The sequence below is a fragment of the Hyposmocoma kahamanoa genome, unplaced genomic scaffold (assembly GCF_003589595.1).
Source record: "Hyposmocoma kahamanoa isolate Upper Pololo Valley unplaced genomic scaffold, ASM358959v1 93, whole genome shotgun sequence".
Lineage (NCBI taxonomy): Eukaryota > Metazoa > Arthropoda > Insecta > Lepidoptera > Cosmopterigidae > Hyposmocoma > Hyposmocoma kahamanoa.
This window is the reverse complement of record NW_020654810.1, coordinates 2,123,676-2,147,876: the sequence shown is the minus strand read 5'-3', so window position 1 is coordinate 2,147,876 and position 24,201 is coordinate 2,123,676.

The window sequence follows — 24,201 nt, the reverse complement described above, 5'->3', positions numbered from 1 at the left end:
AAGTAACTGTTATTAATTACTTTTACTTTAAAACGCATGATACCACTTTTTTATCGCCGCCATTTTGCGACTCTACTGAATTAACAATGTAGGCCAAATGGGTGGCCGAAAATTGGATTGCAAGATGTTTTTATGCTTTAGTAGGACAGCTTGGTGTGACTGCAAAAAATCAAGATTAAAAAACTACCTTAATAATTCGGGTGCCAGCAGATGACACTTAATAGTAAATAGCTTCAAAACACTTTATGCCAAGTACATTAACTGTTAGGGTTTGGCACCCGTCAGTTTACTGGCGTAAACTGACGGGTGCCAAATATAAAACAATAACATCGACTCACTATTAGACACCGGAAAGTAATAAATTAGTAATAAATACGAGAACACGTGTATCGTTTGTTAAAATTATACCAACTTTATGGGATTTTTATGAGTAGAAATGTCCCCTTTGATTTTTTTCTAAGGGTTCAAAATAGAAACGTTTAAAAGCAGTTCACATCGTCTAGACAAAGCCGCGGCAATATTTATGTCTTTTCTTCATTGCACACAACGAACAAGTCGTAGGCTTGATAGTAAGCTACACGCCTGTCTATAACCGTTGCAGTGCCACTCAAAGCTTTAACTCGCAAAGATCAGGCACTGCCACTGCGCCCGTCACCCTTAGACATAAGTTGACAAGTCCTATATGCCTGTAATTTCACCAAAAACATAACCGAATCTCACAGTATCGCAGTCAACTCAAGTGGCGTCCCATTCGCCTCCGCAGGAATTTGCATATCGTCTCTCTTCTTTACAACATTCTACATAATCCTTTGTATCCTAGGTATCCGAAAGAGCGTTTCAGCTTTCTCAGGTTCCGGGATAAGCCCTGTCGCTCTCTCGTTAGGTCCCAGTTATCTTTTCCATCCTTCAATTCCTGTTTTTATTCTCACTCCTTCACGTGTTAGTAGTTTTCAAAATAAGAGTTAAGGAGCCGTATTTATCGACTGTTCCAATCATGTTGTAGGTATTATAGTGCTATATAATATCTAAAGAAATACATACGAATATTACTTTTAACTACAAACACGAAAATACCCAATTAAATATTAAATTCTACGACGAACTACCTAGTATTATAAAGGACACTAAAAGAGCGTATAAATTCAAAAAGTTACTTAAAATACATTTATTTAACCAAAATTAGAAAGTGAGCAACAACACGTAAAACATATCGTACTATAAATCTGTACTCGAAAAGTTAGCACATCTAGTTATTGTTGATCTGTGTAACACATTTCACTGTCTTTATTGGTTAAACGGCGCACTGGTTGGGTTTTTGTAGTAATGTTTCAAATTTACCCACATTAACAAAACAAAAACAACATTGATCGAATTTGTTTGTTTTTTATGTTTTTTTATAGTAGCCTAATTTGTTTTCGATCATTGTAAGTGAATAATAGTTATTACTACTAATTAAGAGTGCAGCACGTTCGCGTATGCAAAATGTACTTATTAATGTTATAGTTACTTCTCATTTAAGTACACTGTAAACTCCTATGAGAACAAATATCTTAAACATAAAAGTTCAGTATCTGCACAAATCCAGTTATATTCTGATTAGAAAAAATAAAGAACTAGGGTGATAAGAATTAAAATCAGTCTGCGGCTTTAGACGCCGCCTATTATCACCGGCTGGCTGTGGCAGTTTCTTTGGACGAGATTCGCCAAGGAGAGTGTCACACTTGCCGAAATGTTTGACAGTTTTTAGTTACGTAAATTGTCATGTCAGCGATTGCAAATTGTTTGCCCGGTTTGATAAAAAGCTATGTGTAAAAACCACGAAACATTATAATTATATCGCCATTCACGAAGTTCACGAGGCCGTTTTATTGTTCGTTAGGGGAGCGATAAATTCCCCAAAACTCAAAACATAAACATTCTCAGGGTCGCTATTCTCTACAATTGTACTAAGATTTGCTAAACAGCTAGTAAATTCAGTACGTAAAAATAATAAAGTAAATTATCTTCGCGATTTGATGGCATATTTGGCGTAATTGTAAAAGTTAATAATCTATAACAAAAAATCGTAGGAGCATTTCGGCATCTCGATAACTTTACCTGTAGCTCAGTTGGTTAGAACAGCGCCAGTGTACGCGTGGCCGTGGATTCAAGTCCCATTGGGTCGAGGAAACTTTTCTAAGTGTTCGATCATTACAAAACTAGTGGAGTAAATTCATAAAAAAACCTCAATAATACAATAAAGTCTCAATTTTTTGTGGGTTGACACGTTAATGGTTTACCAGCATCCAATTACCGTCTCCCTATATAACCCGTGTACCGCAGTAAGGTATCTATGTACTAGGAATCAAAAGTGAGAAAGCCCATGAGAAAAAAAATAGTTACACATTTAAAAACTCATCGGAGTAACGGTACTTTAAGTTCCACGTAAGTTCAATAATAAAAGCTTCGCGAGCTTACGTAGTACGTCCGGCGCGCGCGCAAGCTTCCTGCCTCCGATTTGGAAGTAAACGCCGTGCTTGGAATATAACAGGGCTGCCAAAAGATAATTCTAAATCCCTTTAAGTGTTATGTCCACATTTTTCTTACGTTTGATTTTTTTACAACACAAATATTTAGTAGCGATAAAGCTCCTTGTGAAAGAGTTCGCCCTAGGAAGCTCTGCCACAAGCAGTAATGCTCACATTACTGCGTACCGGTTAGGAAGGCTAAGGGTGCTGGTGAAATTACAGGCACAAGGCACTTGTCAACTTATGTCTCAGGGTGACGGGCGTAGTGGTAGTGTCCCTACGATCTTTGCTATTTAAAGTTCTGTGGCACTGCAATTGTTATAGACAGACGTGAAGCAACAGGTGTAGGGTAAAACCGCGATAGATGCCCCACTGAAAGGGCTTCCTAATTTAAAAATTATTAGTTTACCACATTGACTTACAAATAAATGGACGACGGGTCTAATACAAAAACCACGAAAAAAATGTCCCAAGTCAACCTATTCGAAATTTAAATTGTAATGTCATCGCAGTATCGCGCTGTCAGTAGAACAAATGAAGACTAAAGCGGAGTTTGGCGCTCTGTATACGATTTTAGCGCCTTACAAGTGCGGACACTTTTTAGCGCGGACCCGACGTCCATATAATTGTAAGTCAATGGTTTACCATGAATAATTACTATGGATATAACTAGTTTAATCTTTTACATTACATTAATACTTGATTTTATTGATCTAACATTTACTGATTTTGTAGAAATTGACTTTTTGCAAACCTATTTTTTTGAGAATAGATGCTGATATGGATTGGCGCCACACAATGAAAATACTAAGAAGGATAGATGCCCTTTAGAATAAAATAGTAAAATTTATAATAAAATGTTTTATTTGTAGTCTTTAATATATTGTACATACATATTACATCTTTAATAATAAATATATACGTATTTAAAGTTACTACCTACTTCACTTCGTATTTTCTAGCTGTCAGAACATTCTATACAAAAATGTTCGCTGTTAAAACTGTGAATAATTTGTCTTTTTGATACTTTTATTTACTTTTAAACTATTATCATTTACATGTCTTTTTCACTAAAATAATGTATTTTTTATTTTCTTTTCTTAACTTTCTTGTCTTGTCCTTTGCCCCTAACTATACCGCGAAAAATCGAGGCGACTATTCTATTCGATATGGATAGATGCCCTTTCATTATAAACTAAGCTACATACAAAAGAGCGATTATTAACAGCTAGATGAGCAGTTAATGAACCAGTGTATAGTTATAATAAAAATAAAACGGAATTTATTATAACTTACAAAGTTATGCGACAGTAAATACTTGCGTCTGAAATTTTGAACCGTTTGTCGTGTTTGTCGCGGAGATAAACGCTTGCACAAGCCAAACGCGTCTTTTCCACACGAAGCCCTGCAGGAACTTTGATGAGTGGTGTCTATACTCCTTATTTAAACTAATTATTCTTTGTTGCGATTTGGGGAAGTTAGGTTTTTTGAAATCGAGGCACCAATCCCATTGCGGCATCTATCCCGGTTTTACCCTACGACTCGTTCATCTGTCTCTTGGTACCATGAAAAAACATGAAATTGAGTTATGTATTTTTCTATTAGTGTCGCAAAAGCATATGTTCGAGTGAGTGTCATAATTAATAATTAATTTGTTTGTGAAAATGCTCCATGTCCAGCTAAACATTAGGCATACAATAAATACATTGTGTATTAAATGTTGTAAAGAATTACGAACGAGACTATCAGGGTTTTTTCTTCTCATTACAATCATGTACAGTCGGTAATGAGAAAAAACGCCCCACCAGGTGTAACATGGACGTACATGGATGTAATAAATCCGCCATTAATTTACTGGCTCGCATTAGTTTAACGCGGTTGTAGTTATGTGTCAGTTGTCATTTATAATTTATGACTAATCATTTAACAATTTCGATATTGGATGACCTGTTTTGACTACATAATTGTACATTATGTTATTTCTTTCTAACCGACTTCACAAAAAGGAGGAGGTTCTCGATTGGACAGTATTTTATTGTGTATATGTTACGCAATTTTTCAACAACAACGACATTTATCAACTTTTTCAGTCGGAAAGGGGTACCTGATTAGGGATTCCATTAAATTTAAAGACAATATGTCACCTCTAAAGGTGGCAATTTTTGTTTTTATAATATCAAATGACGGCACGAACAAGTCATGCGCCTGATGACACTACTACCCTTCAAAACCGGAACACAGTAATGTTCACATTACTTCTTGGCGGCGGAAATAGGTAAGGTGGCAGTACTTCCCTGGACGAATTCTTTCACAAGGACCTCTACTGCTACTAAAATTACTTAAAGAATATGGTTTATTTAAATAGATGTAATTCCACAAACTATAAAGGCCAGTTTTCTTTAAGTTATAATGATTATTAATTCGACTATGAAACCCGGTAAACAAAGTAATAACGGCAACCCTACATATAGTTATAATATAATTAATTCCAAAGCAGTAATATAGCTATTACCCATCGCGTTTACCGCCGTTTCTCACATACAAAACGACTGCGCCGGCGTCGATCCATATAAAGCCGAAACATTTCACAATAGAAATACCGGATATGTACAAGATTTGCATTATATCAAGTTGTAAACTCACAAGTATTTATGTAAGTTATCCGTCACAATGGTGACAAACGGTGACAAATGGTGTTACAAACGATCAGATATTGTGATTTTTTTTATAATATCAAGTGACGGGACGAACAAGTCGTGCGCCTGATGGTAAACTACACGCCTGTCCATAACAGTTGCAGTGCCACTCAGAGCTTTAAATCGCAGAGGTTTGAGGGTCACTGCCACTGCGCTCGTCCCCCTGAGACATACGTTGACAAGTCCCGTGTGCCTGTAATTTTACTAGCACCCTTAACCCTTCAAAACCGGAACACAGTAATCGTGACATTACTGCTTGGCGGCAGAAATAGGTAATTACTAATTGTGATAATTGCCTGCACTCTTGCATTTGAAAAGGACTACGTCCAGCAGTGGAGTAAATAACAGTGATAAAATTTACTAGTAATAATGTCACCAACCCCAGTCCCTTTACTAGCAGTAGAGCTCATTGTCAAAGGCTCCGTATAGGGGAGTACTGCCACTTTACTTCTTTCTACAGCAAAAGCAGTAATGTGTGCTTTCCGGTTTTGAAGGGTAACGGTGCTGGAGAAATTACAGGCACATGGCACTTGTCAACTTAAGTTTCAGGGTGACGGGCGCAGTGGCAGTGCCCCTCAGATCTTTGCAATTTAAAGCTCGGATTGGCATTGCAAATGTCATGGACAGGTGTGTAGCTTACCATCAGGGCCCCAAGTCTGCAAATTCTTGTGAAACCACTGATAATTGTAATTACATCATTGACTTACAAATAAGTGGACGACGGGTCTAATACAAAAACCACGAAAATAATGTCCCAAGTCAACCTATTTAAACGTAGTGACATGTAAAGGAATATGAAAAAGCTAAAACGTTGAATTTAAATTGTAATGTCATCGCAGTACTGTCTAATTTTGCTTGCTTCGCTGTCAGTCGAACAAACGAAGACTAAAGCGTGAATGACGCTTTGTATACGATTTTAACGCCCTATAAGTTCGGACACTTTTTAGCGCGGACCCGACGTCCATATAATTGTAAGTCAATGAATTACATTGAGACTCCACTGCAATTAATTCTTATTCTGCTAAAATCTATCTGCTATGGTTGAGTCCCAATAGTGTCAGTGGAATGGCGGTGATGGCATTCATTCATTCAATTACTAACAACCGATGTTGCTTTACTAAAACTACAGTTACTATGCATATCTTAATTAACTCAGTTAATCAACAATTTAGTCTTCAAATTAGACTTAATAGACTACGACATCGACGTGAAGTCGACTCACCATTGAAGTTGAATAGTAGCTCGAGGGCTATAGCCACTTACAAGCCGTTATCTTAACTTTTAGCAGAATACCTAATGTATAAAACCCTGCCATTGACATTTGACACAGAATTGAGATGATTTAACATTAGCAGAATTGGTGTCCTGGCGCACGAATCCTTCGTCCCGTCACTTGATACTATAGTAAAAAAAATGGGTAATTTTGTAATAATATGGTAACCTCGATGATCTGATGCCTAGGTCAGTCTGCAGTCTATCCAACTCCTTATCGATTTACAGTTCAACTTTTTTGGAGTATATTTAAATTATGTTTTTCATAAAAATATAAGTGTCTATTTGGCCTCTATCTGAATCTTACCTGATGGAAAGTGACGATGAGGTCGACGATGGAGCATGCTAAATAATGCCTATTCACTCTCGCCTTGAAAAGGTCCAAGTTATAACATTCAGGGAACAAGTCTGCAGGCAGGGAATTCCACTCCATAGCCGTTCGCCATATAAATGTGGAAGCGTAACGCTTCGTGCGAATCTTTGGAATATCCAAAACACAGGGGTGGCCAGTTGGTAAGTAGCAGAGCCTTCCCAAAGGTGGCAGCAGTACTCCTTACATGACCGGACTTGTGCTTGGTACAGCTGAAGCAACTGTATTGTCTTGTATCGGGGTTTTTAAATCATAATTTACGTTTTATTAAACCAAGTCTAATTGTTGTTTTGATCTACGCTCGACACAAAAGGCTCGTGACAGGAATCGAACGTTTTCTATCTATTAAACTTGGCTATCTTGGTTAAAATTGTTTTAAAAGGACCAATTTCACACTTCGTTGCCGTCGTCTGTTCTCTGGTTTTTATTTAACCTTAATTTATCTCTCATCTTCTGGGTTCACCCTGCTGGTTTAACGGTCCGATGAATTTAGGATTAATATGCGTTAAATTAAAATAATCCTTTTCCTTAAAAAGAACTCGCTAAGTGCAATTAGAATTCATGGACTGAGGATTTCGTATCTTGAACCAATTGGTCACATATCTTGGACAAAGGACACGTGAACAATTATTACAGAAATAACTACGTACGTAATTAGAGTTATTTCCGTAATAATTGTGCACGTGAGCTTTAGTAGCTTAGCGTGAGAAAGCTTGCTTCATTTCAAAAGTTGACGGTTCGAATCTCTCTGGTGCTACATAGGTAACTACCTAATACTTTAATATTTAAGTGACATACAAGGCAATATCTCTTATTAAGGCTACAAATTGACAGCATGCGTGAAGTCATTATCAACTTCATGCAGTCGAGTTTCGGCTGCTTCAAGTTGATTACGACTTTCTACGGATCCGTTGGGAGTTGCAAAATATAGAGTGAATCAGTTCGTATTTAAAATTGGTGGTGGATTAGTTATCGAGTATCAGATGGGAATATGCAACTAATAATGGTCATATTCTCTATTTTATCATTCGCACCACTTCTCAAAATATAACCCACATGCTCAAAAGCTCCAATTCTTGTAATTCTATCGACTAATATTGTAGATAGAGTTACAACAATTGGAGAGGATGTGCATTATATTTTTCTGTATCTAATGGAGCATGTTTGACGTAACTCTACTTATGCCATTCTTTCAATATTTATATTACAGTCATATTTGTCAATGTCTGCTTGTTTGTTTGTATAGATGTACCAGAATCTCATGACATTATATATTAGAAAAATTTAACGACTTTTACATGGCAATGTTAACTTGTCACATGTTAATTCAAAATCTTACTTGTGTGAAATGGCTGTCGGTTGAACTTTTTTCACTTGAAAATAACGATTTTGTAGCAATAATTACTAAGAATCCGCTTTAAACTCGAGCAAAAAACATTGTTATAACGTTTATCGCAAAATCAGCGACAAATTAGGCGCATCTAAATGACAATTCACGATTTAGAAGCGGGTCTCAAATCTTGCCGATTAGTAGGAATAAATAGACTTCATCTTTGAAATTTCAAGCGAAATCAATGTTTGTGGTATGTATTTTTTGTTGGTGCTGGTCCGCAAGACACTGTGTAGACAATGATTGGTAAAAAAAAATGCGAGTTACTTCAAACTGCAAACGTAGATAAATCTATCTCCCACAATGTAATTGATATATTTTTGTTTAATTTTCAAATGCGTCAGACTTTAATATATTTCATACTATATTGATGTTGCCCATTACAAATTTTAATTTATCTAAGTGCCATCAGACTCTGGTGCAACTTTGTGTTAAATATTTTTCCAAGTACAATAAATACCCAATAGTGAACACAAATAGCCACGTGAAGTGCCACGATTAGTTGTAGCTTATTGTATCAAGTACTTCACGTATTTATTTTACTATTACCGCACACCTGTTCAGTACAAGCCCTAACAATTATACAAAACCTAAGTTATTAGTACAAATAACAGGCTCCGTTCTTGACCTAGGACTAATGAATGGTCTAGATCTGGAACCTGTTACGGCCGGAACTCGTAATGACACAGGACGTGGGCCCAACTGCGCCGGCGCAGAATAGATTTTTGTTTCTCGTACCTTTACATTATAATTATTGCGGATAAATAAGTGCTTATTGTTTGTTGCTGAGTAATAATGACAGAGGTTTAGAGATTTATAATTTGTCAGGTTAAAATCGGGTTTAAGAATAAGATACATGACGAGACTTATATATGCCTTGCCAGAAGTTATTTAGTAACAGTAGAGCTCCTTGTGAAAGAGTTCGTCCAGGGAAGTACTGTCACCTTACCTATTTCTGCCGCCAAACAGTAATGTCAGCATTACAGTGTTTTGGTTTTGAAGGGTACGGGTGCTTGTGAAATTACAGGCATATGGGACTTGCCAACTTATATCTCAAGGTGACGGGCGCAGTGGCAGTACTCCTCAGATCTTTGTGATTTAAAGTATTGCGTGGTACTATAGCTGTTATGGACAGGCGTGTCGCTTACCACCAGGGCAGGTGGGTGACTTATTCGTCCCGTCACTGAGTCTCATAAAAAAGATATTTCATTATCATATGATATTAACTTATTTTTATAATTATTATAAATAAATAATTTGTTTTAAGTTACAATGCAAATATAAGAAACAATACACAAACGAGATGCGTAAAATACAGATCATTTACTTAGTTTAGGCATCGCAACTACATTATTAGAGTTACTTTACAGGATATATCACGGAGAGTGTGCGATGGAATTACACGATTTAATTCTGCCTTCCCCTTTCTATCACCGCGGGACTAGGCGTAGGCTTGGGTTCCACCCCTAAGTTTTGGATATTCCAAAGATTCGCACGAAGCGTTACGCTTCCACATTTATATGGCGAACGGCGAATGGAGTGGAATTCCCTGCCTGCAGACTTGTTCCCTGAACGTTATAACTTGCGCCTTTTCAAGGCGATAGTGAATAGGCATTATTTAGGTGCGTATGCTCCATCGTCGACCTCATCGTCACTTTCCATCAGGTGAGATGGAAGTCAATTAAAAAAAATTGTATTGTTAATTAAAAAAAAGATTTAATTGCATGGCTCTATTAGGATTGTATAAAAATTAAGGTTCCTTTATTATTGTTTATTTTGCTACTATCATAGCTGTCTTTTCATATGTTTTACTTGTATTTAGAATAAGTTATAATGAGATACAGGTTCCATGGTCACGGCTGACTGACATTCGTGACCATGGGACCAATGGGATTATGACAAATCATGGGACTAGTGTAACTATCACGAAAACCTGAAAACTCGAAATAAATGTGTCTTTAAATTTTTATTGAATTGATATTCAATTAGTTTTCGTGAAATTACTCCACTAGTTTCTTATAATTATTAATACAAAGATCGAACACTCAGAAAAAATTCCTTCGATCCGGCAGGATTCGAACCGACGTCTTCTAGCGTCTAGCGTCTGGCACGGTAAGCTAGAAGACGTCTATAAGAATAATTATAAATGTATCGAAAAATTTGGTTAACAAACGCCTTGTAAAACTTTTTTTTTATTAACCTATTGTGCACCAGTGCTGGGCAAAGATCTACCCTAAAATCCTCCGCTGCTCTCCGTTTTGGGCGATTTCCTACCACTCCTCAAACCCAACGAGATCGTCCCGCCAACGCCTACTCGGCTGTCTGCGCCGTCGCCTTCCATCCTCGGGTCCGCAAGAAGTAACGACGTTCGCCTTCTCAGGTTGCATCTGGTTAACGTGAGCTATTCATCCCATTTCAACCTGGCAGTTTGGCTTTCCACATCAGCAATGACAATATCCAACGCTGCATTGTATTACGCACTCGGTTAATGAGTTTAACTCCGGAATGCTACGTTTTGAAGTTTATATTTCGGAAATATTCGACTTAATATTCAACTACACAGAGAATCGGTTTTTTTTCACGTTAAAAATATATTTATCTATTTAGTTATCTTTTTCATTCATTATGAAAGCAGAAGATATTGTCAGTGAACCATGGCGCTTGAAACACAATTGACTCAGCTTTTCTCGTTGAAAAAATAACAAAGCACTGCAAAAATGCTCATTTTTCATTCCAAATCGTCTACGGTAAAATTAATTCCATTCTATTGTTATTAACCGCCTCCGTGGCTGAACAGTTACCATGCCGGACTGCCACGCAGAGGTCCCAGGTTCGATTCCCGGGCCGGGAGAAAATTTGTATGGCCTACATTTATTTCTCTCGTGAGTTTGGGTGTAATTTGGGGGCGTTTTGGGGGCTCCACCTACATCTTGGAGCCCAAGCTAACCTCACCTGCAAGTGGTGCGCCTGCTGATAGACGGACGAGGCTCTAGCGAGGGGTTTTCCCTTTCGGGGGTTGGGAGGTCAGACGGCAGTCGCTCCCGTAAAAACCAACACCGCCACATCAACTTATGGAAGTCAACAGAAGGATATGGCATAGGGATAGGGCGCCGCCGCAAAACGGCGCGCAGGAGCCTCGCCCGACTTCTGTGGCAAGTGGACTAGGGCTACCGTGTCAAGGGTGGGCACGGTTAAAGAGGCGAGCCCCTACCCATCACAGGAAGCTCCGCTTTGCCACGTGGAACATTGGCACGCTGACTGGACGCGCGAGGGAGCTAGCAGACGTGCTTTCCAGGCGGAGGGTCGCCGTGGCGTTCCTGCAGGAGACTCGGTGGAAAGGCAGCAGATCCCGGCTCATTGGGAATGGCTACAAGCTGATCTACACCGGTGCTCCTGGGGGCGTGAACGGGGTGGCCGTGGTGCTCTCCGAGGAGTTTCACGATCACGTCCTGGAAGTGAAACGCTTTAGCGACCGGCTTATGGTAGTGAGGGTGCTTATCGAAGGGGTCGTGACCCACTTGATAGGCGCCTACGCACCTCAGGCCGGTTGCAGCGACACGGACAGGGCGAGGTTCTGGGATCAACTCGGGGAAGTGCTGAGTGCCATTCCTTTGTCTCAGGCAGTCGTCTTGGGTGGCGACCTGAACGGTCATGTGGGTGAGGCGTGTGAAGGGTTCGAGCGGATCCACGGTGGCTACGGGTACGGCAGTCGCAACGCGGAGGGAGGAGACATCCTCACAACGTGTGCGGCGGCCGATCTCGCCATCGTGAACACGTTCTTTAAAAAGAACCCCGAGCATTTAATCACCTATAAGAGCGGCGGACACGCCACCCAAATCGATTTCCTACTCACCAGGAGACACCATATCAGCAAAGTGGCCAACTGCAAGGTCATACCAGGTGAGAGTCTCACTGCGCAACACCGTCTTCTTGTCATGGATCTCTGCGTAAAGCCGGCCGACAAGCCCGCTGAGCGCTGCCGACGCCAAATCAGATGGTGGCGGCTTGATAGTACCACGTCCCAGGAGTTCATCTCAGCGATCGGCGATAAATGCGCCGACACTGAAGGTGATCTAGTCCAGAACCACTGGGACAACATTCAGGCTGCCATATCTGAGGCGGCGAAAGCGGTGCTGGGCTTGTCCAAGGGTGGTCGCAAATGTGACAAAGAAACTTGGTGGTGGAACGACACAGTCCAGAGAGAGGTGAGGGTGAAGAAAGCCCTCTTCAAAACGTGGCAAGCGTCCGAATCTTCTGAAGACCGCGACGCATATAGGGATGCCAAACGTGCCGCTAAGAAAGCTGTAGCCAGAGCCAGACGGGACCACTTGCAGCCGTTGTATGACAAGTTGGAATCGTCTGAGGGGCAGAAGCTTATCTTTAAGCTGGCACGTTCGAGGGTCTTAGCGGCACAAGATATTTCCAAGTGTCGCTGCATTAAAGACCCTCATGGCAACCTTATATGCGAGGTCGACGCGGTGAAGGAGAGATGGCGCTCATATTTCCACGAGCTGCTGAATCAGCAGCACAGAGAGGTGCAGCCACCGGTCCTCCCTCCGAATCAGGGACTAGTGCGACCGGTAACGCCTGAGGAAGTCCACTTAGCTCTTCGTCGCATGAAGAATCGGAAAGCTGTCGGAGCCGATGGGGTTCCCATCGAGGCCTGGAAGGCAATGGGTCCCCGTGGTGTGGGCATCCTTACCGGCCTCTTTAATCGCGTGCTCCTCACCGGTAAAATCCCTAACCAATGGAGACTGAGTATTATCACTCCAGTCTTCAAAGGGAAGGGGTCGGTGCAGGAGTGTGGCGATTATCGGGGCATAAAGGTCATGTCCCACACCATGAAGCTCTTCGAGCGTATAATAGACTCTCGGATCCGACAGGAGAGTGCTGTCTCGGAGGGTCAATATGGGTTTCGGCCTGGTCTTGGGACCATGGATCCTGTTTTTGCCCTAAGGGTCATCATGGAGAAATACAGATTGAAGAATACGCCTCTGCATTTCATGTTTCTTGACATGCAGAAGGCCTTCGACTGTATCCCCCGTGTAATGATCTGGTGGGCACTGAGATCCAAAGGGGTACCAGAAGCTTATATTGACATCATCCGAGACATGTACCGCGATTCCGAATCCATGGTTAGGACTGCTGTTGGTGACACTAAACCCGTCCCTGTCACAGTCGGAGTTCACCAGGCCTCAGTTCTCAGTCCCTATCTGTTCAGCGTGATATTAGACGAGGTCTCAAGCTCCATCCGAGACACGCATGAGCAACTCCCGTGGATGCTTATGTACGCTGACGATATCGCGCTGGCGGATGCGGATAGAGGGAGACTGGTACGACGAGTGAATGTGTGGAAGGAGTCGCTTGAGAACGGCGGTTTGAGACTAAATGTGGCGAAGACTGAGTACATGGTCTGCAACGCTACAGATCCCCTACCCGTACGCATAGGCGAAGACGCGGTCGAGCCTACGGGCCAGTTTAAATACTTGGGATCTGTACTTAGCGCGTCCGGAGACATCGACTGCGACGTCAGAGCCCGAATCGCAGCCGCTTGGGCAAAGTGGCGTGAGGTGACTGGTGTAATTTGTGACCCCAAGATTAAGTTAAGCTGAAAGGACAGGTCTATAAATCCATCATTAGGCCTGTCCTTTTATATGGCAGTGAAACGTGGCCCGTACTTGAGCGTCATAAGCAGGAGCTGCGTGTCACGGAAATGAAGATGCTGCGCTGGATGTGTGGAGTTTCACGGAAAGACCGTGTCAGAAACTCCCGCATCCGCGGCAGCCTTCATGTCCGTGACATTGCAGATAAACTGCAAGAAAGCCGCCTACGTTGGTACGGCCACATCTTACGGAAACCGGCTTGCTACGTGGGAAACAAATGTCTGGCTATGCCACCTCCGCCGGGCCCCGGTAGAAGGGGCAGACCCAAGAAGTGCTGGCTTGACGTCGCCAAGGGTGATATGCGTGCCAATGGTCTCACCACTAAGGATGCCGAAGACCGTGCAAAGTGGAGGAGAAAGAGTAGGAAAGCGGACCCCGGGCTCCGCAGCAACCCTGCTGAGGACGCAACCGGGACAACGCTAAGATGAGAGAGAGAGAGTTTGGGTGTAATTTGCGGTTGTCTATGTGTGTGTCCATGGCACCCGCGACACAGGCTTTCCCTAGTTCGGGGCTATGTTGAGTTTGTGCGGTATTATTATATTAAAGACATTCCAATGAAATTTTCTTTCGTGTATTTCGTAATAAATACGTCAATATACTACGAGCTTATATTACAGTTTGTTTATAAAAACGTCGACCTCACACGCTTCGAAACCTAACACATCAACAACTATTTCGCCATAAACATCTATTTGATAGTGAAAATTGCACTCTTCTTTATAACTTCCAGAGAATTGATAAAAATTAATGCAGTACTGCATAATAATATAATAACAGACTTTGTAATAACAATAATGAATTCGGTATGCGTAATTGCACCCGGTTACTGCATGTCAATGTGCCGCCGCCTACACGCGAACTTATAACAATTTATTGTTATTTGATATTAAAAGGATCTGGGGTATTTGAACGTATGTAGTGAAATAAAGAGTGTTTTTGGATGTGGTACAAATTCTTCATTTCTTATAGCATATAAGTGGTTTTATATAATAATTATTTACTAAAGTCCAGGACCCAACATTGCTAATTTTAAATAATACAAATAAATAAGTATATAAAGGAGGGCTCTTTCTTCCGTTGGATGAGGTTATCAAAACAAGCCAAGTGAAAGTCCATATGGTTCAGAAGATTTTTATTTTCAACTTGTATGTCGCCAATACAATTTCACCCTATATGCGGAAGGTTCGGGCAGTTGTTCCCAGAAGGGACTCGACTCCTGGAAACCGTTCCGCGAGATGAGGTTTTTCACCCTATACGAGCGTACAAAATATCAGAAGATACGGGGTAGCAGTTCCCAAGAAGGGACTCAACTCCTGGTGGCTTTCGATGAAAGTCACCATTCGAGGGAAAATCTTAACACCGCGATTCAGAAATAGCGCCAAATGGGTCAATGCCATCTAGCGGATTCTTAGAGAATTAAAAGTGAACAATCTGGCTTAAGGCTGTCTATTACATAAAGTAGGTTTGTTACAAGTACAAATACAAAATTATTTATTGCTTCTCACAAAGATACCTACAGGATGCATATTAACAATAAGGTACTTACAGTAGTTACATTTATGGAAGACTGGACCCTGAACTACTTGTTCGTTGGTCTGGTACGTTGTTGGTCTATAGTCCTTTAGTAAAAATCATTTTATAAATGTGTATTTCATAAAATAAACATCTCAATTTACATTTAGTTAAGAACCTAAACAAATGTACTATGGCTTGTATAAAGGGGTAACGAGGGTTACACTACATTAAACATTATAAACTACATGAAACAATAATTGTATGTGTGTGTGTGTTGTATGTGTTATAAAACATTTTTTGTTTTGCATTTCTTTTTTGTTTTTAAAGTTACTTTCTTCATTTGTTTTTCAAATTAAGTTTATAGACAGAAAATGGGCTATCCCAGTCCAAATTAGTTCGTAGGAAGAATTACGCGAAAATTGTACGCATGTTGTGCTTTCATCTAGTAAGTTCCATTATATTCGAATTGTATTTAAGCATGTTTCTAGTTAAGACTGATAACTGTGTAACCAGTTTTGTACTAAGCCAAATCGACTCACCCGAAGAACAGAGTCCTACGTTATGAGAATAATTTCGTTATTCAAACTAAGGCCTATGTAAACGTGTTTTGAGAATTTATATATTTTATTTCGTTTCGGAAATATAAATAGATGAGACGAGATATAAAAAACAAAGATACGCCTAAGGATATAGTCCAAAGAATGTGCAAATTTGTTATACGATATAATGTACTTTACTCAATCATATAAAATCCTGGAAACAGGTTAAAATAAAACTTAAAACGAATTATTTAAAACAATGAAACACAATTGTGTTAATAATCCACCACAACAAACTCAAACGAGAGCCAAAAAAAAAACGCTACAAAACAAAAAACCAAAGAGATAGAATATGTAGAAGTGTTGCTACCTGGTAATATTACCATGCTAGCTGGTAATATAACCTTAAAGAATTAATTCACTACACTAAAAACAAGGAAGACTAGTTTCTTATCTATATCAAGAGTGCAAGCAACCAGAACCATGGTTAGTAAAAACACGCGGATTTTGCTAGATATATTTCAAAATCGGTAATTACAATTTATCTAACAAATTATCAGCTTTCAGAACGTTGATCGGGAGTAGGGTTACCAAATTTTTTTTTGTATTATTAGGACATTAAGTATTCCATCTGGATTACATGAGCTAGAACATTATTTGCTCAAAGATTTTTGCGTTTTCGGTCCGGCAGAGTGTATAATTTACTAAACAAAAAACTAGGTATAAATTTAAAATATATTAAATTTAAATTTAATTAAATTTAAAATTAATTTAAATTTAAATTTAATTAAATTTAAAATTAATTTAAATTTAAATTTTAAATAAATTTGTCAAAATATGAAGTAACAAAGAAAATCAACTTATAGTTACAAACACTAAGCTATGATAATACTAAGAAAATAATTGAGATAACAAATTAAAGTGAACATACACATGCACACAAACACATACACACACACACACAGATACACACACACTCACAATCACAATTTATTTTAGGGTGGTTACATACGGCGCCTTCTAGCAGCGTTCGTGAAACTGCAGTCGCGCGTTTGTGTGTGTAAAGGTAGACGATTAGTACTGCATCGCGTTTGTGATGACTAGCTGTTCGATGGCTAGTTTGCGACAGTCTTTTCAATTTAATATAATATGAATATTGATGGTCACCCTATAATCACAAATTATTAATGGCATAGAGTTTAAATAAGACAATAAACTAATTGATCGCGTGAGAGATGGCGCGAGCGCATTCTACATGGAAATATAGAGTTTCCTTCGATCGGGGATGCAATTGCTGTTTTATTGCTCGATTAGAAATTACCGCTGCTCTACATGCATTGTTATTAGTAAATCGGCGACTGTAACAATGTAACTATTTAATGTGTATGTTCCACATTTGAGCACGGAGCATCTCACGGGGAATTAATACGTTAATGTTATCTAAATAACTGTCGCGACACGAACGCCGCGGTTTCAATTTCAAATTCTTTTACAAAGCAACTTAACCCTGGATTTTCAGCGACACTTCTCGCAAAACGAACGTGTTTAGTTATGTATTTTATACGAGAGATGTACTGCCTTTCCTATTTATGCTGCCAAACAGTAATGTTGTAAAGCTAACATGGTGCTTGGCGGCAGAAATAGGTAAGGTGGCAGTAATTCCCTGGACGAGCTCTTTCACAAGGGCTCTACTATAGAGTGAGTCTATATTTAACTAGTTTTCTTTACCATATAAGAGCATTTCTATTTATGTTGTTCCAATGTATTGATAGTTTTCTCTAAGATAAAAACACACGTACACCTCAAATCGCGGCGGCAGGTTTGTATTGCTTTATTGTTAGTGATACAAAGTCACCTACGCCGAAAAACCTACGGCTACTGACGACTGCAGTAGCGCTATAATGCATTACTGCGTTCCGGTTTTGAAGGGAAGGGTACTGGTGAAATTACGGGCACATAGGACTTGGCAACTTATGTCTCAGGGTGACAGGCGCAGTACCGGTGCCACTTAGACCTTAGCGATTTAAAAGTCTGGCACTACAACTGTCATGGATAGGCGCTCAACTTAAAATCATAAAAAAGAATACATACAATACAATAATATAAAGAATATTGTTTTATGTTGTAATATTTTTAGTGGAATACACGTTAATTACTCTACACTACACACACTTATAACATATAACTGTACGTGTTTATACTACAAGGATTATGTAAGTATTTATTCGGTATAAGAGTACACACTGTAATAACACAATATACCTACACACAAGACAAAAGTACTTACGTAGTATATTATTTCACTTCGTGACGCATACGTCTGTCACTCACTCGCTAGAGTCCATTGAAAACCAGCGTTACATTCTCGGCTGTGGCTTTAGTTGAATGAGATTCTTTTGAATAAGCCACAGCCGCACACATGTCACTTTAGTATTAATTTATGCAGTAAATTTGTTGTTTGGTACAAACGTTAGCTATGCTGTTTTTTTTGTTATTTATTTTATTGTATTATTATTTTTAATTTTTTTTTCATTCATATTACTTTTTTGTGTTTGTTTCTTGTTATGTGGCGTTGCAATAATTGGTTTCTATTCTGTTTCTACTAAGCGCGCGTTAGCAAATCGCATGTCTGACGCTAACCATATGAACCGGCTCTAAGGGACCACCCCGTCAAGATGTCCTTTTAAACATAGATCTATTGATGATTCCTTTTTTTGGAAACACGGTACCTCGGTGTTGGTCCCATTTAAATTTGAAAAAAATATTCCACTTCTAAGGGTGGCAAACTAGGGGATGAATGCGGTATTGTGCACTTTCTGCTAACCCATTTCAATAAAACTTGGCAAGTAGATGTTTACTTCCACGAAATTTTGAGTTCGATTTTTTTTGTACTCTGTACGGAGATTATACATAACAACATTTCTTTATTGATCGTCCAATTATACAAGTGTATCTTTCTTCGATCACGCTTCTTGCCTATTTGCTAAGAATGTAATAAATATCACAAGAAGCGAAACCTTACATTCTTAACATACGTTTGTAATATCAAAAACTAACATTTATTAATCCAGCTTACCATTTAAGTCGAAACTATTTTTCATAAATATAAAAAAAATAATTGAATTACCAATTTTTTACATTCTTTACTTTTAAAAAACGACTATTTAAATGCCATATCTAAATAAATATAATTTTTATTAGTTTAAGAAGTAACATTTTTTTCTCGTGACCAAAACGTGCGCCTACGCGTCGTATTGGCCGGATGAAAAAAAAATTAAAAGCATTAGGATCTCTCCTTAATAGGAAGGTTGTAAAAATGCATACTAAATACTGTTTTGTACGGTTTTATTTTAAGTGGCGGCATAATTGGCATTACAAGGGTGTTTCTTTATCGGTGCTGTAATAAAATTCATCGAATTTAGTTGTAAATATATAGGGGAGAACATGAACTCTATTGCACGTTGTGTTAGTTCAGTCTGATGCACTTTGTATGCGTGGAAAAGAAAAAGTATATGGTACTTTATTAGATCAATTTCTGTGATAGACATGAAAGGGCAGTTTTTTGGATTAGGATTTTTGGCTTGGACACAAGCCCTTTGAGCCAGCGGCATCCTTATGAAATATTTTCTTTTGTGTTTTTAATGTACTTATAGAATGGTAAAAAGAACTTTGGGTTTTTGAAATAGTCTTCTACACTTAGTTCACTTGCTAATAAAAGATATTGATTTTTTAATACTTCTTAGTTGGTATTGCTTCTTGTTCCACTTCTTCCAGAAACTTTTTCACAATGTTGTCACAACAATAAGTACAATAAGCAATTTTTTTTTGTGATCCTATTCTTAATTGTAAATTTTAAATTTGAATACTTTTGGCGTCCTTTCTCCTCAAATTCCCGCCCATTTCTTAATGACAGTTATGAATATAGAGACATAATTAGATCAACACGAGGAATTATAACAAACTGGCTGTTCTTGATAGTCTTTTTCGCAAATTCATTTAAAGGGCATGTTTTTTTTACGATAACAAGTGACGGGACGAACAAATGACAGTGCTGCTTAGAGCTTTAAATAGTCACCCTGAGACGTAAGTTGACAAGTCCCATATACACACACACACACACACACACACACGCGCGCACACACACAAACTCCCAACGCATGTACATACGCACTTTTACTCTCTCACATTCACCTTATTACATCCATTATGTATAACTTTAATCATTAACCTTAAGTCTTTTGTTTCTTTTCTTTTTCTCTCTGTAATATTCTCTATACTGCACCATAAATATGCTTGTAAACTTGTTAAATAACCGAACCACTGTCTTTCATAACACAGGTTAGCCTAGCTTGAAAGTCAGGGAACAGATAACCTTGAGTCAATTACTAACAAGCCAAATATGGTAAACTAGCTCTTATTTAGTTATAATACACCATTACTTGTAAAAGGCTTAAATTAAATAAATTATTATTATTATTATTATTATACCTGTAATTTCACCAATGCAATGTATACGCCAATATTACAAAATACAAGTTTGATATTCAAAATTTGCCATTTACGAGGTCCTAAACTATAGCGAAACAAAAACTCTACACTAAAGGTCTGTCTACGATAATTTGAAATAAATATTGTAAATAATGGATGTGTACATATGTTTATTTACTTAGAGCAATCTTTACTAGAGTTTCTCACTTATTCTTCTCAGGCGAATCTGACTTACGAATGATTAGTAAAGTTTAATCAATGAAACGATTTCAAGTGTACTTGCTTGCCTCTGAAATAACGATAGATATGTATATATAGTTGTATTTGAACCAATATTTATAAGATCATATTATCATATAAACAAAACAACACGAACAGAAGGAATAGAGATGCCAATAATTGTGTGGAATTTAATATGTTGTTATTTAATTATATCAATGATATGACATTGTACCGTCTTAGAAATTTCTCATAAAATTTATATTTTATAATTATTAATCATTGACTTACAAATAAATGGACGACGGGTCTAATACAAAAACCACGAAAAAAATGTCCCAAGTCAACCTATTTAAACGTAGTGACATGTCAAGGAATATGAAAAAGCTAAAACGTTGAATTTAAATTGTAATGTCATCGCAGTACTGTCTAATTTTGCTTGCTTCGCTGTCAATCGAACAAACGAAGACTAAAACGTGAATGACGCTCTGTATACGATTTTAACGCCCTATAAGTTCGGACACTTTTTAGCGCGGACCCGACGTCCATATAATTGTAAGTCAATGTTATTAATACAAAGATCGAACAATTAGAAAATATTCCTTCGATCCGGTGGGATTCGAACCAACGTTTTCTAGCAAACAGTGCCAGTCGCTATGCCAACTAAGCCACGGAACGAACTAGCGGACCTCACGAATTTTTCTGTGTGTTTGTTGTTGTGTCTTTGTATTTCGTTTTTTAACGACTTTAGCGCCATCTATGAGAAATCTTATGTATTTCGTCACCCAGTTAGATACCTTTACAGCTACCTTTACCAGTAATGTCTAGAGATGTCGCTTTTCATTGTATTTAAATTTTTACGGATTTTTTTAGCGTACTTAAGAATTTTTCTATGTTGTACTTGTTAAAGATCTTTGTCTTTTGGTTTTTAACGACTTCTTTTCAGTAGCGCCATCTGTGAGAAATCTATTTCTCCACTGAGCCAGGTACTTTTACAGCTACCGACACCTGATTAGAGATGACGCTTTAATACTTGTAATTCTTGAGTTTATAGAATGACCACCATGATAGGTATTAAATTATTTTTGTGTAATTACTGGTCATTGCATAATGGTAGTCAAAAACATCGTCACATCCAATGAACTTAAAAGTTTTTATTTTTTATACTATACAGGCGTCGTAAATTTATTATTATTGTATTTTATTATTTCCAAATTATCGCATGAGTGTACTTTGTGTGTACATTCACATACAGTTATGATGAAAAAGTTTTTAAGTTGTGAAGGCGAGTAACGTGATTCAAAATAATAATGAGAAAAAAAAATTAATTTGAACATTACTTATTTAAACTTTTAAATTCCAAGAAAAACAAACCAACCGTACAATTTTTAACAAATTCCCAAGCAATAATATCACAGATTTAAACTGTAAACAAATTTTAATTTAGTTAAGTAAAAAAATCAAGTTTCTTTGTCCAAGATGGCCATGTCCATTTATGAAAATATCGGGTTTGGTATTAAATCCATTTAAGTATAGGTAAGGTTTTTTGTTATTAAATTTACATATCGAAATAATCCTGTTAATGAAAGATTTATTATTATCTTTTGACGCTTTTTACTGATTAGATGAAACTTTAAACAGGATGTAACGAAAAGTGGTCCTATTATTTTTTAGTAAGTGATAGTACCTAATTATGAAAACAACCAATATTACACAAAAAAGAAAATTATACCTCATAGCAAACAGCGCCAGAACGCTATGCCAACCTCATGATTTTTTCTATGTGCTTGTGGTCGGATCTTTGTATCTTTAACCGTAGCGCCATCTATGAGAAATCTTTTAAAGTATTGGCAGGCACATGGGACTTGTCAACTTATGTTTTTTTTGTATAAAAAATAAGTGCGCATTTGACTTCCACCTCACCTGATGGAAAGTGACGATGAGGTCGAGGATGTAGCGTGCATACCTAAATAATGCCTATTCACTCTCGCCTTGAAAAGGTCCAACTTATAACGTTCAGGGAATAAGTCTGCAGGCAGGGAATTCCACCTCATAGCCCTTCGTGCGAATCCGGGGAATAGCCACAACATGGGCGTCTCAGGGTGACGAGCGCAGTAGCAGTACCCCTCAGATCTTTGCAATTTAAAGCTCTGAGTGGCACTGTAATTGTCATGGACAGGTGTGTAGCTGTAGTGTAGGTGTTCGCCCCGTCACTTGATGTTATAAAAAAAAAATATTTTTTGTAAAATATATACATATATCAAGTGACGGGACAAACAGTCTGCGCCTGGTAGTAAGCGACGCGCCATGACAGGATTCCAAAGTAGCTAAAGCACTTGTGTTATGGAAATCGGAAACAACGACGATACCACAAACACCCAGACCCGGGACAACATTAAAAAAATTAGTTTTACTGTTGTTGTCATTTTTCATACGCAGTTTAATATTTTTTGGTTATTACATTTTTATTTTATTTATATTATAATTTTAATACGAACATGGTAATTTAGAAAGCCTATTACATACTAAATTTGAAAATAAATTAGGTAAGTTCTCATATTACAAAATAAAAAAATTAATGATAAAAACTTTTTTAGAATCTTTTTATGCAATTATAAGAGCTTCATTTCGCATTTACTGTAATTAAAATCAAACTATATTTTAACAATTCTCTGTATGTGTAGTGTACACTATAATTTTTTAAAAAGGTGCACATGTGTGGGCAATCAGATGTTCGGGCGCTCGTTGGCCCGCCCCGTTTATTTTCCTCTTTACGTCAAAAACGTTATATAAAGTTTTCCCTCCGTTTTTCACGTGTCACAAAATTTGATCCGGCCGGGGAACCACTCGACCGCGGCGGCCGTCTTCTACTTTGATACTACCACTTTGTGTTTGTGTTGACTCGTCGTTTGCCTACGATGGTAATAGGTACACATAATCATTAAAACAACCGACGAATAGAACAAAGGAAGTGTGGTTTTCCACACAGTTTGGAGAAGGCTCGAACGACATTCCGCCAAGTCGGCGAACCGTAAAACCGCATCATTGAGGGTGACGCACTTGAACGTATTAACGAGTTTATTACGACAATTTATTTAATTAAAGCCTTACTTTGCATCAGTTCTAGAAAAAAAAGAATATAATATTTTCTATTGGGTCTATGGTTTGCTTCGAAATCGCATTGGAATATACAAAATACAAAAACTCGTTAGGTATCATATAATATATTAGTTGCTTGATGTAGGTATAGTGTATAAGTATTAATAATTATAATGTATTTTCATAGTTATACATACACTATTTGGAAGTATTTAAACATACACAACACACACACATCTGTTAAAGTTTAATATGTATATATATATATATAATTATTTTATTGTTATATTCAAGTACCTAAGTATGCTTACATATATCGTTCCGTGACCTCACTAAGGGTCTTAACTGAAATCAGTGCTGGGAACGCGTTGCGTTTCCAGCAAATACTGAGTTTGTGACCCATTGACTTACAATTATATGGACGTCGGGTCCGCGCTAAAAAG